An 8963-nucleotide genomic window follows, 5' to 3' on the forward strand; every position below is an offset into this window, starting at 1 on the left:
GAAGACAGAACGCCTCTTGAGACGAGGCCTCTGCCCGTGTCTCCCCACCCCGTGCTCCCGTTACCTCCATCCAGAGGTCACAACCGGGTACCCGATACCCGTACCCTACCCGATACCCGGCTACCCGTACCCAGTCGGGTACGGGTACGGATACCCGTTTGTGACCCTGGTGCGGCCGGGTACGGGTACGGGTAGGCCGTGAGTCACTGGTGAGTCACCGTTTGTCACTCATTTCGGGTAGGGTAGGGTACGGGTAGGGAACGGCTACCCGTACCCGGCCGGGTACGGGTACGGGTACCCATTTGCGACCCTGGTGCGGCCGGGTACGGGTAAGGAATCAAAACCCGTTTGCGACCTCTGCCTCCATCCCACTTTTCCTCGTATTTCCTCGCCCATTCGCACCGTACGTAGCCAGCCGCGCTCATCGGAGGTGCATGGGAAGGACGACGAACGCAACACCAAAAGCAGTTCCAAAAAATGTAATTTGTCAATCTCGATGATTTGAAGGTGCAGAGCTCCCAATGGCTTCATTTTGTCATCTCGCCCCCATCCTCGACTCAACTCCCATTCCCGGGGCCTGCCGCCATGGGTACAGAGAGTTCACGTTTCGCCGCGGTGGCTGGGAGATGTTAACGACCTCGCCCGGTATGCAGGAGGTCGTGGGTTCGATCCCGACCCTGACGCCTGCTGCTGTATATTTGAAGTTTGCGGTGTCTGTCTCTCATCATCATCACGGTGACTAGGAGATGTTAACTACCTCGCCTCGTGTGCAGGAGCTTCGTGGGTTCGATCCCGACCCTGACGCCTGCTGCTGCTCTATATTTGGAGTTTTTGCGTGTCTCTCGCCGCGTGGTCGCGTGAATTTTTCTCCGAATTCTCCGGTTTTTCGCTCCACGTAAAAAAAAAGTCTTTGGCTGCTGTAGATGTCCACACGATGACGGTTATGATGATGATAAGCCCCGATTCGTCGAGCTATCATTTATGATAACCAGGTCACTTCTAAAAAAAAGAGGCACGTTGCCGCTTAGTGGGGCCTTACCTGGTCGAAAACAAAAAGTGTAAAGTCACGTAGGTAAAAAATTAAAATTAAAATTAATGAAAGTAAAATAAAAAATAAAATAAAAATCACGACGTTTCGGAGGCAACACAAGCTTCCGTCTTCAGGTGGAACCGTCACAGCATGATAGCTGTATCACCGTCACAGCACGATAGCTGTATCACTTGATACACTTGATACAGCTATCGTGCTGTGACGGTTCCACCTGAAGACGGAAGCTTGTGTTGCCTCCGAAACGTCGTGATTTTAATTTTTTTATTTTACTTTTATTAATTTTAATTTTAATTTCTTACCTACGTGACTTTACCGGAAAAAACCCCCTAAAAATATGAATTCTTGCAGTCACGAAAGCTTCAAATCTAGAAAAAAAAGTGTAAAGTCGAGTCCCCGCTACCACATTAAACCCTCGAGTGGCCGTGCGTTGGATTAAAAGATCAACCCAATGGGTGCAGCATCACGGCCCTTCGACGACGATTTCATGCCGCGCGTGTTCACCCGGCAAAGTCTCCCCGAGTGCCGTGACTCTGTGGCAGGAGGCTCCCGCCGAGGTCTTCGCAGTGGGGGGGGGGGGGGGGCTGTGATTGTGTGGCTGTACGTTGAACTTCTTTCGCACCGTACTAATTGGCCGTGTCGGGTGGTGGCGGGTTCAACGACGCATTTCATATCTATGCGATGTAACCCAACAACATAAACCTCGAATGTGCGTCATTTTCAACAGCACTCGTTTCAAGACGAGCAAACTCTGGGCCGGTTTCGACACGCAGTGTCTCATCAGCAGGGTCAGGCCGATCTCACAGGCAAAAAACAAAGAGTTTCCAAGCTCATCGGATTTCTCGCAGGATCAATAAAGATTCGGACTCATTCTCCCGAATGGAGTACAACTCCTTCGTGTGCACGTCCGTCCCTTTGGAGGCGAGGGGGGGGGGTGGTTCCTTGCCCCCCCAGAGATCCGGCAGTTCAGCAGCATTGCAGCAAGCGAGCCTGAGCCTTGCTGACGAGACACTGGCAGAGTGATAGAGCTGCTCGATCTGAGCTGTGCGTGATCTGTGGCATTGTCTGTGTGCTTCATTTGAAGCTTTCGTGACTGCAGGAATCCATACTCTAGAGAAATAAAATAAATGACGACGTTCTCCCACCCGATGACGGACGCTTGTGTTGCGCCCGAAACGTCGTGATTTATTTTATTTAATACCTACGTGACTTTACCGAAAGAACCAAGGAGAATGGATTTGTGCCGTTCGCCTTTGGGCGTCGTTCTGTGGTCTGCCACTGGTGGTGAGACGAGGACGCTGTCTCTGCTCTAGGCCAGTTTCCCAAGACAATGCCACGTGTTCGAATTAGGGACCGTCCATAAATGACGTCACGCACCTAGGGGGGGGGCGGGGTCAGACTTTTGTGACGATGTGTGACGAGGGCGGGGGGGTGTTTGAGAAATGTGACGTCACATCAAAATGCGAAACTTTAAATAAATATAGAATTGTTATAGCAACACTAATTGTTATAACAACACTCCTACAACATCAGAGTGCAGCGCCACAACACATTCCTTCTGCAGAGGGAGCTGGTAGGAACGTTGGGTTGTTCGGTCAATGGCCTGCAGGGTCAACAGCGGCGTGGTGTATTCCGCAAATATGCCCGACTGTGAGGGCGGGCACAAGCCGGCGTGAGTAGGTTAAACGTTGAGTTTTATAAGGGCACCACGGGGTGACCAGCCCCTCCCCACCCAGCCCCACCATACCCACCCCCCACCCAGCCCCTCCCCACCCTCCCCTCCCCACCCTAGCCCCTCCCCACCCTCCCCTTCCCACCCAGCCCCTCCCCACCCTCCCCTCTCCACCCAGCCCCACCCCTCCCATTTTTGGATGCACGACGGACGGACGGAAACAATAATCCCCTGTGGGCTGGTGTAACCAGGAGGTTCCTACCAGTGTTAAATACGCACTACAATGACAATAGTTTAAAGCGAATTGAAGCATGTTTTATTTTCAAAATGGAATTTTTTTTTTGGGGGGGGGGGGTGGGCAGAGCTTTTTGACGTCATATTTGAGGGGGGGGGTCTGACTTTTTGTGACGCCGTGTGACGTAGGGGGGGGGGTCAAAAATCGTCCACAATCGCATGACGTCATTTATGGACGGCCCCTTATCAGAGCACGTTTGTTTTCATGTTTACCACGCGTACCGTGCGTGGTTAATGCGCTTCGTCTAGTTGGGCGTTCGAACATGTTAACACGCCCCCTGTATTATCGCCAGAGAAGGGGTTCAAACCAGAGGTCGCAATCGGGTACCCGTCTGCGACCCTGGTGCGGCCGGGTACGGGTACGGGTAGGCCGTGAGTCACTGGTGAGTCACCGTTTGTCACTCATTTCCCAACGTCTTGTCTCTTCTCACAATTCAAGTTCCTAGAATCAACCCACCCGCGCCTGCAACATGGCTTCATCCCAGAGGTCGCAATCAGGTACCCGATACCCGTACCCTATCTGTGCCCGGCCGGGTACGGGTAGTGTACGGGTACGGCAGGGTACGGGTACCCGTCTGCGACCCTGGTGCGGCCGGGTACGGAAGCTTGTGTTGCCTCCGAAACGTCGTGATTTTATTGTTTTTATTTTTTATTAATTTTAATTTCATTTTTTACCTACGTGGCTTTACCGAAAGAACTAAGAGTATGAATCAAAACCCGTTTGCGACCTCTGGTTCAAACCGATTCTTCGCTTTGCCCGCCACTCGGACCGTGGTGTCTAATCGCGGCCGCTGTGTGGCAGTGCAGAACGCCGACAGCTCCTTCTGAGCGCCTCATTCACCAACAACAAAAAATTATTGCAGCGATTCCCATTGAACTTCGTGGCATTGGCAGTTACGTGACGGGTTGATAATTATTATTTTACATTTAATGAAAAAGACGACAATTTTAAGATTGCATTGAATGTATTTAATCAACAAATCCCTCTGTACATCGCATTTGGTGTGAATTGCCTTTCATGAAAACAAGTTTTAAAATACAGTAAAACCTTGGATTGCGAGCATAATTCGTTCCGGAATCGTGTTTCTAATCCAAAGCACTCGTATATCAAAGCACTCGTATATCAAAGCACTCGTATATCAAAGCACTCGTATATCAAAGCACTCGTGTATCAAAGCACTCGTATATCAAAGCACTCGTATATCAAAGCACTCGTATATCAAAGCACTCGTATATCAAAGCACTCGTATATCAAAGCACTCGTATATCAAAGCACTCGTATATCAAAGCACTCGTATATCAAAGCACTCGTGTATCAAAGCACTCGTGTATCAAAGCACTCGTGTATCAAAGCACTCGTGTATCAAAGCACTCGTATATCAAAGCACTCGTATATCAAAGCACTCGTATATCAAAGCACTCGTGTATCAAAGCACTCGTGTATCAAAGCACCCGTATATCAAAGCACTCGTATATCAAAGCACTCGTATATCAAAGCACTCGTGTATCAAAGCACTCGTATATCAAAGCACTCGTATATCAAAGCACTCGTGTATCAAAGCACCCGTATATCAAAGCACTCGTATATCAAAGCACTCGTATATCAAAGCACTCGTGTATCAAAGCACCCGTATATCAAAGCACTCGTATATCAAAGCACTCGTATATCAAAGCACTCGTGTATCAAAGCACCCGTATATCAAAGCACTCGTATATCAAAGCACTCGTATATCAAAGCACTCGTGTATCAAAGCACCCGTATATCAAAGCACTCGTATATCAAAGCACTCGTATATCAAAGCACTCGTGTATCAAAGCACTCGTATATCAAAGCACTCGTATATCAAAGCACTCGTATATCAAAGCACTCGTGTATCAAAGCACCCGTATATCAAAGCACTCGTATATCAAAGCACTCGTATATCAAAGCACTCGTGTATCAAAGCACCCGTATATCAAAGCACTCGTATATCAAAGCACTCGTATATCAAAGCACTCGTATATCAAAGCACTCGTATATCAAAGCACTCGTATATCAAAGCACTCGTATATCAAAGCACTCGTAAATCAAAGCACTCGTATATCAAAGCACTCGTGTATCAAAGCACTCGTATATCAAAGCACTCGTATATCAAAGCACTCGTATATCAAAGCACCCGTATATCAAAGCACTCGTAAATCAAAGCACTCGTATATCAAAGCACTCGTATATCAAAGCACTCGTGTATCAAAGCACTCGTATATCAAAGCACTCGTGTATCAAAGCACTCGTAAATCAAAGCACTCGTATATCAAAGCACTCGTGTATCAAAGCACTCGTATATCAAAGCACTCGTATATCAAAGCACTCGTATATCAAAGCACTCGTATATCAAAGCACTCGTATATCAAAGCACTCGTATATCAAAGCACTCGTATATCAAAGCACTCGTATATCAAAGCACTCGTATATCAAAGCACTCGTGTATCAAAGCACTCGTATATCAAAGCACTCGTATATCAAAGCACTCGTATATCAAAGCACTCGTATATCAAAGCACTCGTATATCAAAGCACTCGTATATCAAAGCACTCGTATATCAAAGCACCCGTATATCAAAGCACTCGTATATCAAAGCACTCGTATATCAAAGCACTCGTGTATCAAAGCACTCGTGTATCAAAGCACCCGTATATCAAAGCACTCGTGTATCAAAGCACTCGTATATCAAAGCACTCGTATATCAAAGCACTCGTATATCAAAGCACTCGTGTATCAAAGCACTCGTATATCAAAGCACTCGTATATCAAAGCACTCGTATATCAAAGCACCCGTATATCAAAGCACTCGTATATCAAAGCACTCGTATATCAAAGCACTCGTTGTATCAAAGCACTCGTGTATCAAAGCACCCGTATATCAAAGCACTCGTGTATCAAAGCACTCGTATATCAAAGCACTCGTAAATCAAAGCACTCGTATATCAAAGCACTCGTATATCAAAGCACTCGTGTATCAAAGCACTCGTATATCAAAGCACTCGTGTATCAAAGCACTCGTAAATCAAAGCACTCGTATATCAAAGCACTCGTGTATCAAAGCACTCGTATATCAAAGCACTCGTATATCAAAGCACTCGTATATCAAAGCACTCGTATATCAAAGCACTCGTATATCAAAGCACTCGTATATCAAAGCACTCGTATATCAAAGCACTCGTATATCAAAGCACTCGTATATCAAAGCACTCGTATATCAAAGCACTCGTATATCAAAGCACTCGTATATCAAAGCACTCGTATATCAAAGCACTCGTATATCAAAGCACCCGTATATCAAAGCACTCGTATATCAAAGCACTCGTATATCAAAGCACTCGTGTATCAAAGCACTCGTGTATCAAAGCACCCGTATATCAAAGCACTCGTGTATCAAAGCACTCGTATATCAAAGCACTCGTATATCAAAGCACTCGTATATCAAAGCACTCGTGTATCAAAGCACTCGTATATCAAAGCACTCGTATATCAAAGCACTCGTATATCAAAGCACTCGTAAATCAAAGCACTCGTATATCAAAGCACCCGTATATCAAAGCACTCGTGTATCAAAGCACTCGTACATCAGTTGTGATCACGTGGTGCTCGGCAGACAAAGCGTCCACGTACTACTCGTATTGCAAGACCTCGCTCGTTTATCAAATTAATATTTCTTTTAAAACTTTGCTCGTCTTGCAAAACACTCGCAGACCAAGTTACTCGCAGTCCAAGGTTTTAAAGTATATTAAAAATGGCATGACAAAATCAATATAGCCGACCCCGCAGCGTTACACATGGCGGACAGTGTGAGATGCACAGATCACCCAAACTATTTGTATAATTATTCTGCAATGGTTGCGTGCCAAACGAAAAGATAAAAGCACTTGGCTTCTATCAAAAGCGGCGCTGGTAGATTTTTGGAGAAAAAGTATTATTCTTGTAACAACAACTTCATAATTAGTTACAACTTTTATCTAAACCTTTCATGAAAAACAAAAAAATACGGCGTACAGAGAGTCGGGCGCGAGACACAGATCACCCAAACGATTTGTGTAATAGAGCCCTCCCATCATTGCAGTCATCTCAGTAGAGAGAAGCCACTGACCGTCATCCGTGCCTGGTCTCACCAGACCGCCGAGGCTGGTGAGACGCGCATCGCTAAACCCGCCAGAGAGGGTGGCATCATCCGTGTACTTCTCTGTGGCTAAGCCCGCCAGAGAGGGTGGCATCATCCGTGTACTTCTCTGTGGCTAAGCCCGCCAGAGAGGGTGGCATCATCAGTGTACTTCTCTGTGGCTAAGCCCGCCAGAGAGGGTGGCATCATCCGTGTACTTCTCTGTGGCTAAGCCCGCCAGAGAGGGTGGCATCATCCGTGTACTTCTCTGTGGCTAAGCCCGCCAGAGAGGGTGGCATCATCCGTGTACTTCTCTGTGGCTAAGCCCGCCAGAGAGGGTGGCATCATCCGTGTACTTCTCTGTGGCTAAGCCCGCCAGAGAGGGTGGCATCATCCGTGTACTTCTCTGTGGCTAAGCCCGCCAGAGAGGGCGGTAGTCCCGTCTGGGGTTCGAGGTCTCGATGCTGACTTGGGGCCACTCCTGCTAAAGAAAAAAAAAATGAGGAATCTGCATTCGCGTCAATATCGATGGGACATTTGTGGCAGTATCAAAGTGTGAGAAATCAGAAGAGCGTTCACTCCTTACGTGTGGCCCATGCAGACTTGATTCCTTGCTAAATATATCTACTTGGTCGTTGAATATCGTAACAACTCCTGTTTTATTGCCAGAAAGGGTACAAAGCCTTGTTTTTTTATGTTTCATACCACGTCCATGTTTATACAGAAGCGAGATGTGGTGTCTGGGTGGGGCCGCTAGGGGGGAGTGCGGAACGCCAGGTGAGGGGGGGGGCAGGTGAGGGGGGAGGGGAAGGTGAGGAGGGGCAGGTGAGGGGGGGGCAGGTGAGGAGGGGAGGGGCAGGTGAGGGGGGGGCAGGTGAGGAGGGGAGGGGAAGGTGAGGAGGGGAAGGTGAAGAGGGGAGGGGCAGGTGAGGGGGGAGGGGAAGGTGAGGAGGGGAGGGGCAGGTGAGGGGGAGGGGCAGGTGAGGAGGGGAGGGGCAGGTAAGGAGGGGAGGGGCAGGTGAGGGGGGAGGGGCAGGTGAGGAGGGAGGGGCAGGTAAGGAGGGGAGGGGCAGGTGAGGGGGGAGGGGAAGGTGAGGAGGGGAGGGGCAGGTGAGGGGGGAGGGGCAGGTGAGGAGGGGAGGGGCAGGTGAGGGGGGGGGCAGGTGAGGGGGGAGGGGCAGGTAAGGAGGGGAGGGGCAGGTGAGGGGGGAGGGGAAGGTGAGGAGGGGAGGGGCAGGTGAGGGGAGAGGGGCAGGTGAGGAGGGGAGGGGCAGGTGAGGGGGGGGCAGGTGAGGGGGGAGGGGCAGGTAAGGAGGGCAGGGGCAGGTGAGGGGGGCGGGGAAGGTGAGGAGGGGAGGGGCAGGTGAGGGGGGAGGGGCAGGTGAGGAGGGGAGGGGCAGGTGAGGAGGGGGGAGGTGAGGGGGGAGGTGAGGAGGGAGGTGAGGGGGGAGGGGCAGGTGAGGGGCAGGTGAGGATGGAGGGGAGGGGCAGGTGAGGGGGGAGGGGAGGGACAGGGGGAGGGGGGAACAGGTGAGGGGGGAGGGGCAGGTGAGAGGGGAGGGGCAGGTGAGGAGGGGAGGGGCAGGGGAGGAGGGGAGGGGCAGGTGAGGAGGGGGGGAGGTGAGGGGGGAGGGGCAGGTAAGGAGGGGAGGGGCAGGTGAGGGGGGAGGGAAAGGTGAGGAGGGGAGGGGCAGGTGAGGGGGGAGGGGCAGGTGAGGAGGGGAGGGGCAGGTGAGGAGGGGGGGAGGTGAGGGGGGAGGTGAGGGGGGAGGTGAGGGGGGAGGGGCAGGTGAGGGGCAGGTGAGGATGGAGGGGA

This window comes from Lampetra fluviatilis, chromosome 59 (assembly GCF_964198595.1).
Source record: "Lampetra fluviatilis chromosome 59, kcLamFluv1.1, whole genome shotgun sequence".
Classification (NCBI taxonomy): domain Eukaryota; kingdom Metazoa; phylum Chordata; class Hyperoartia; order Petromyzontiformes; family Petromyzontidae; genus Lampetra; species Lampetra fluviatilis.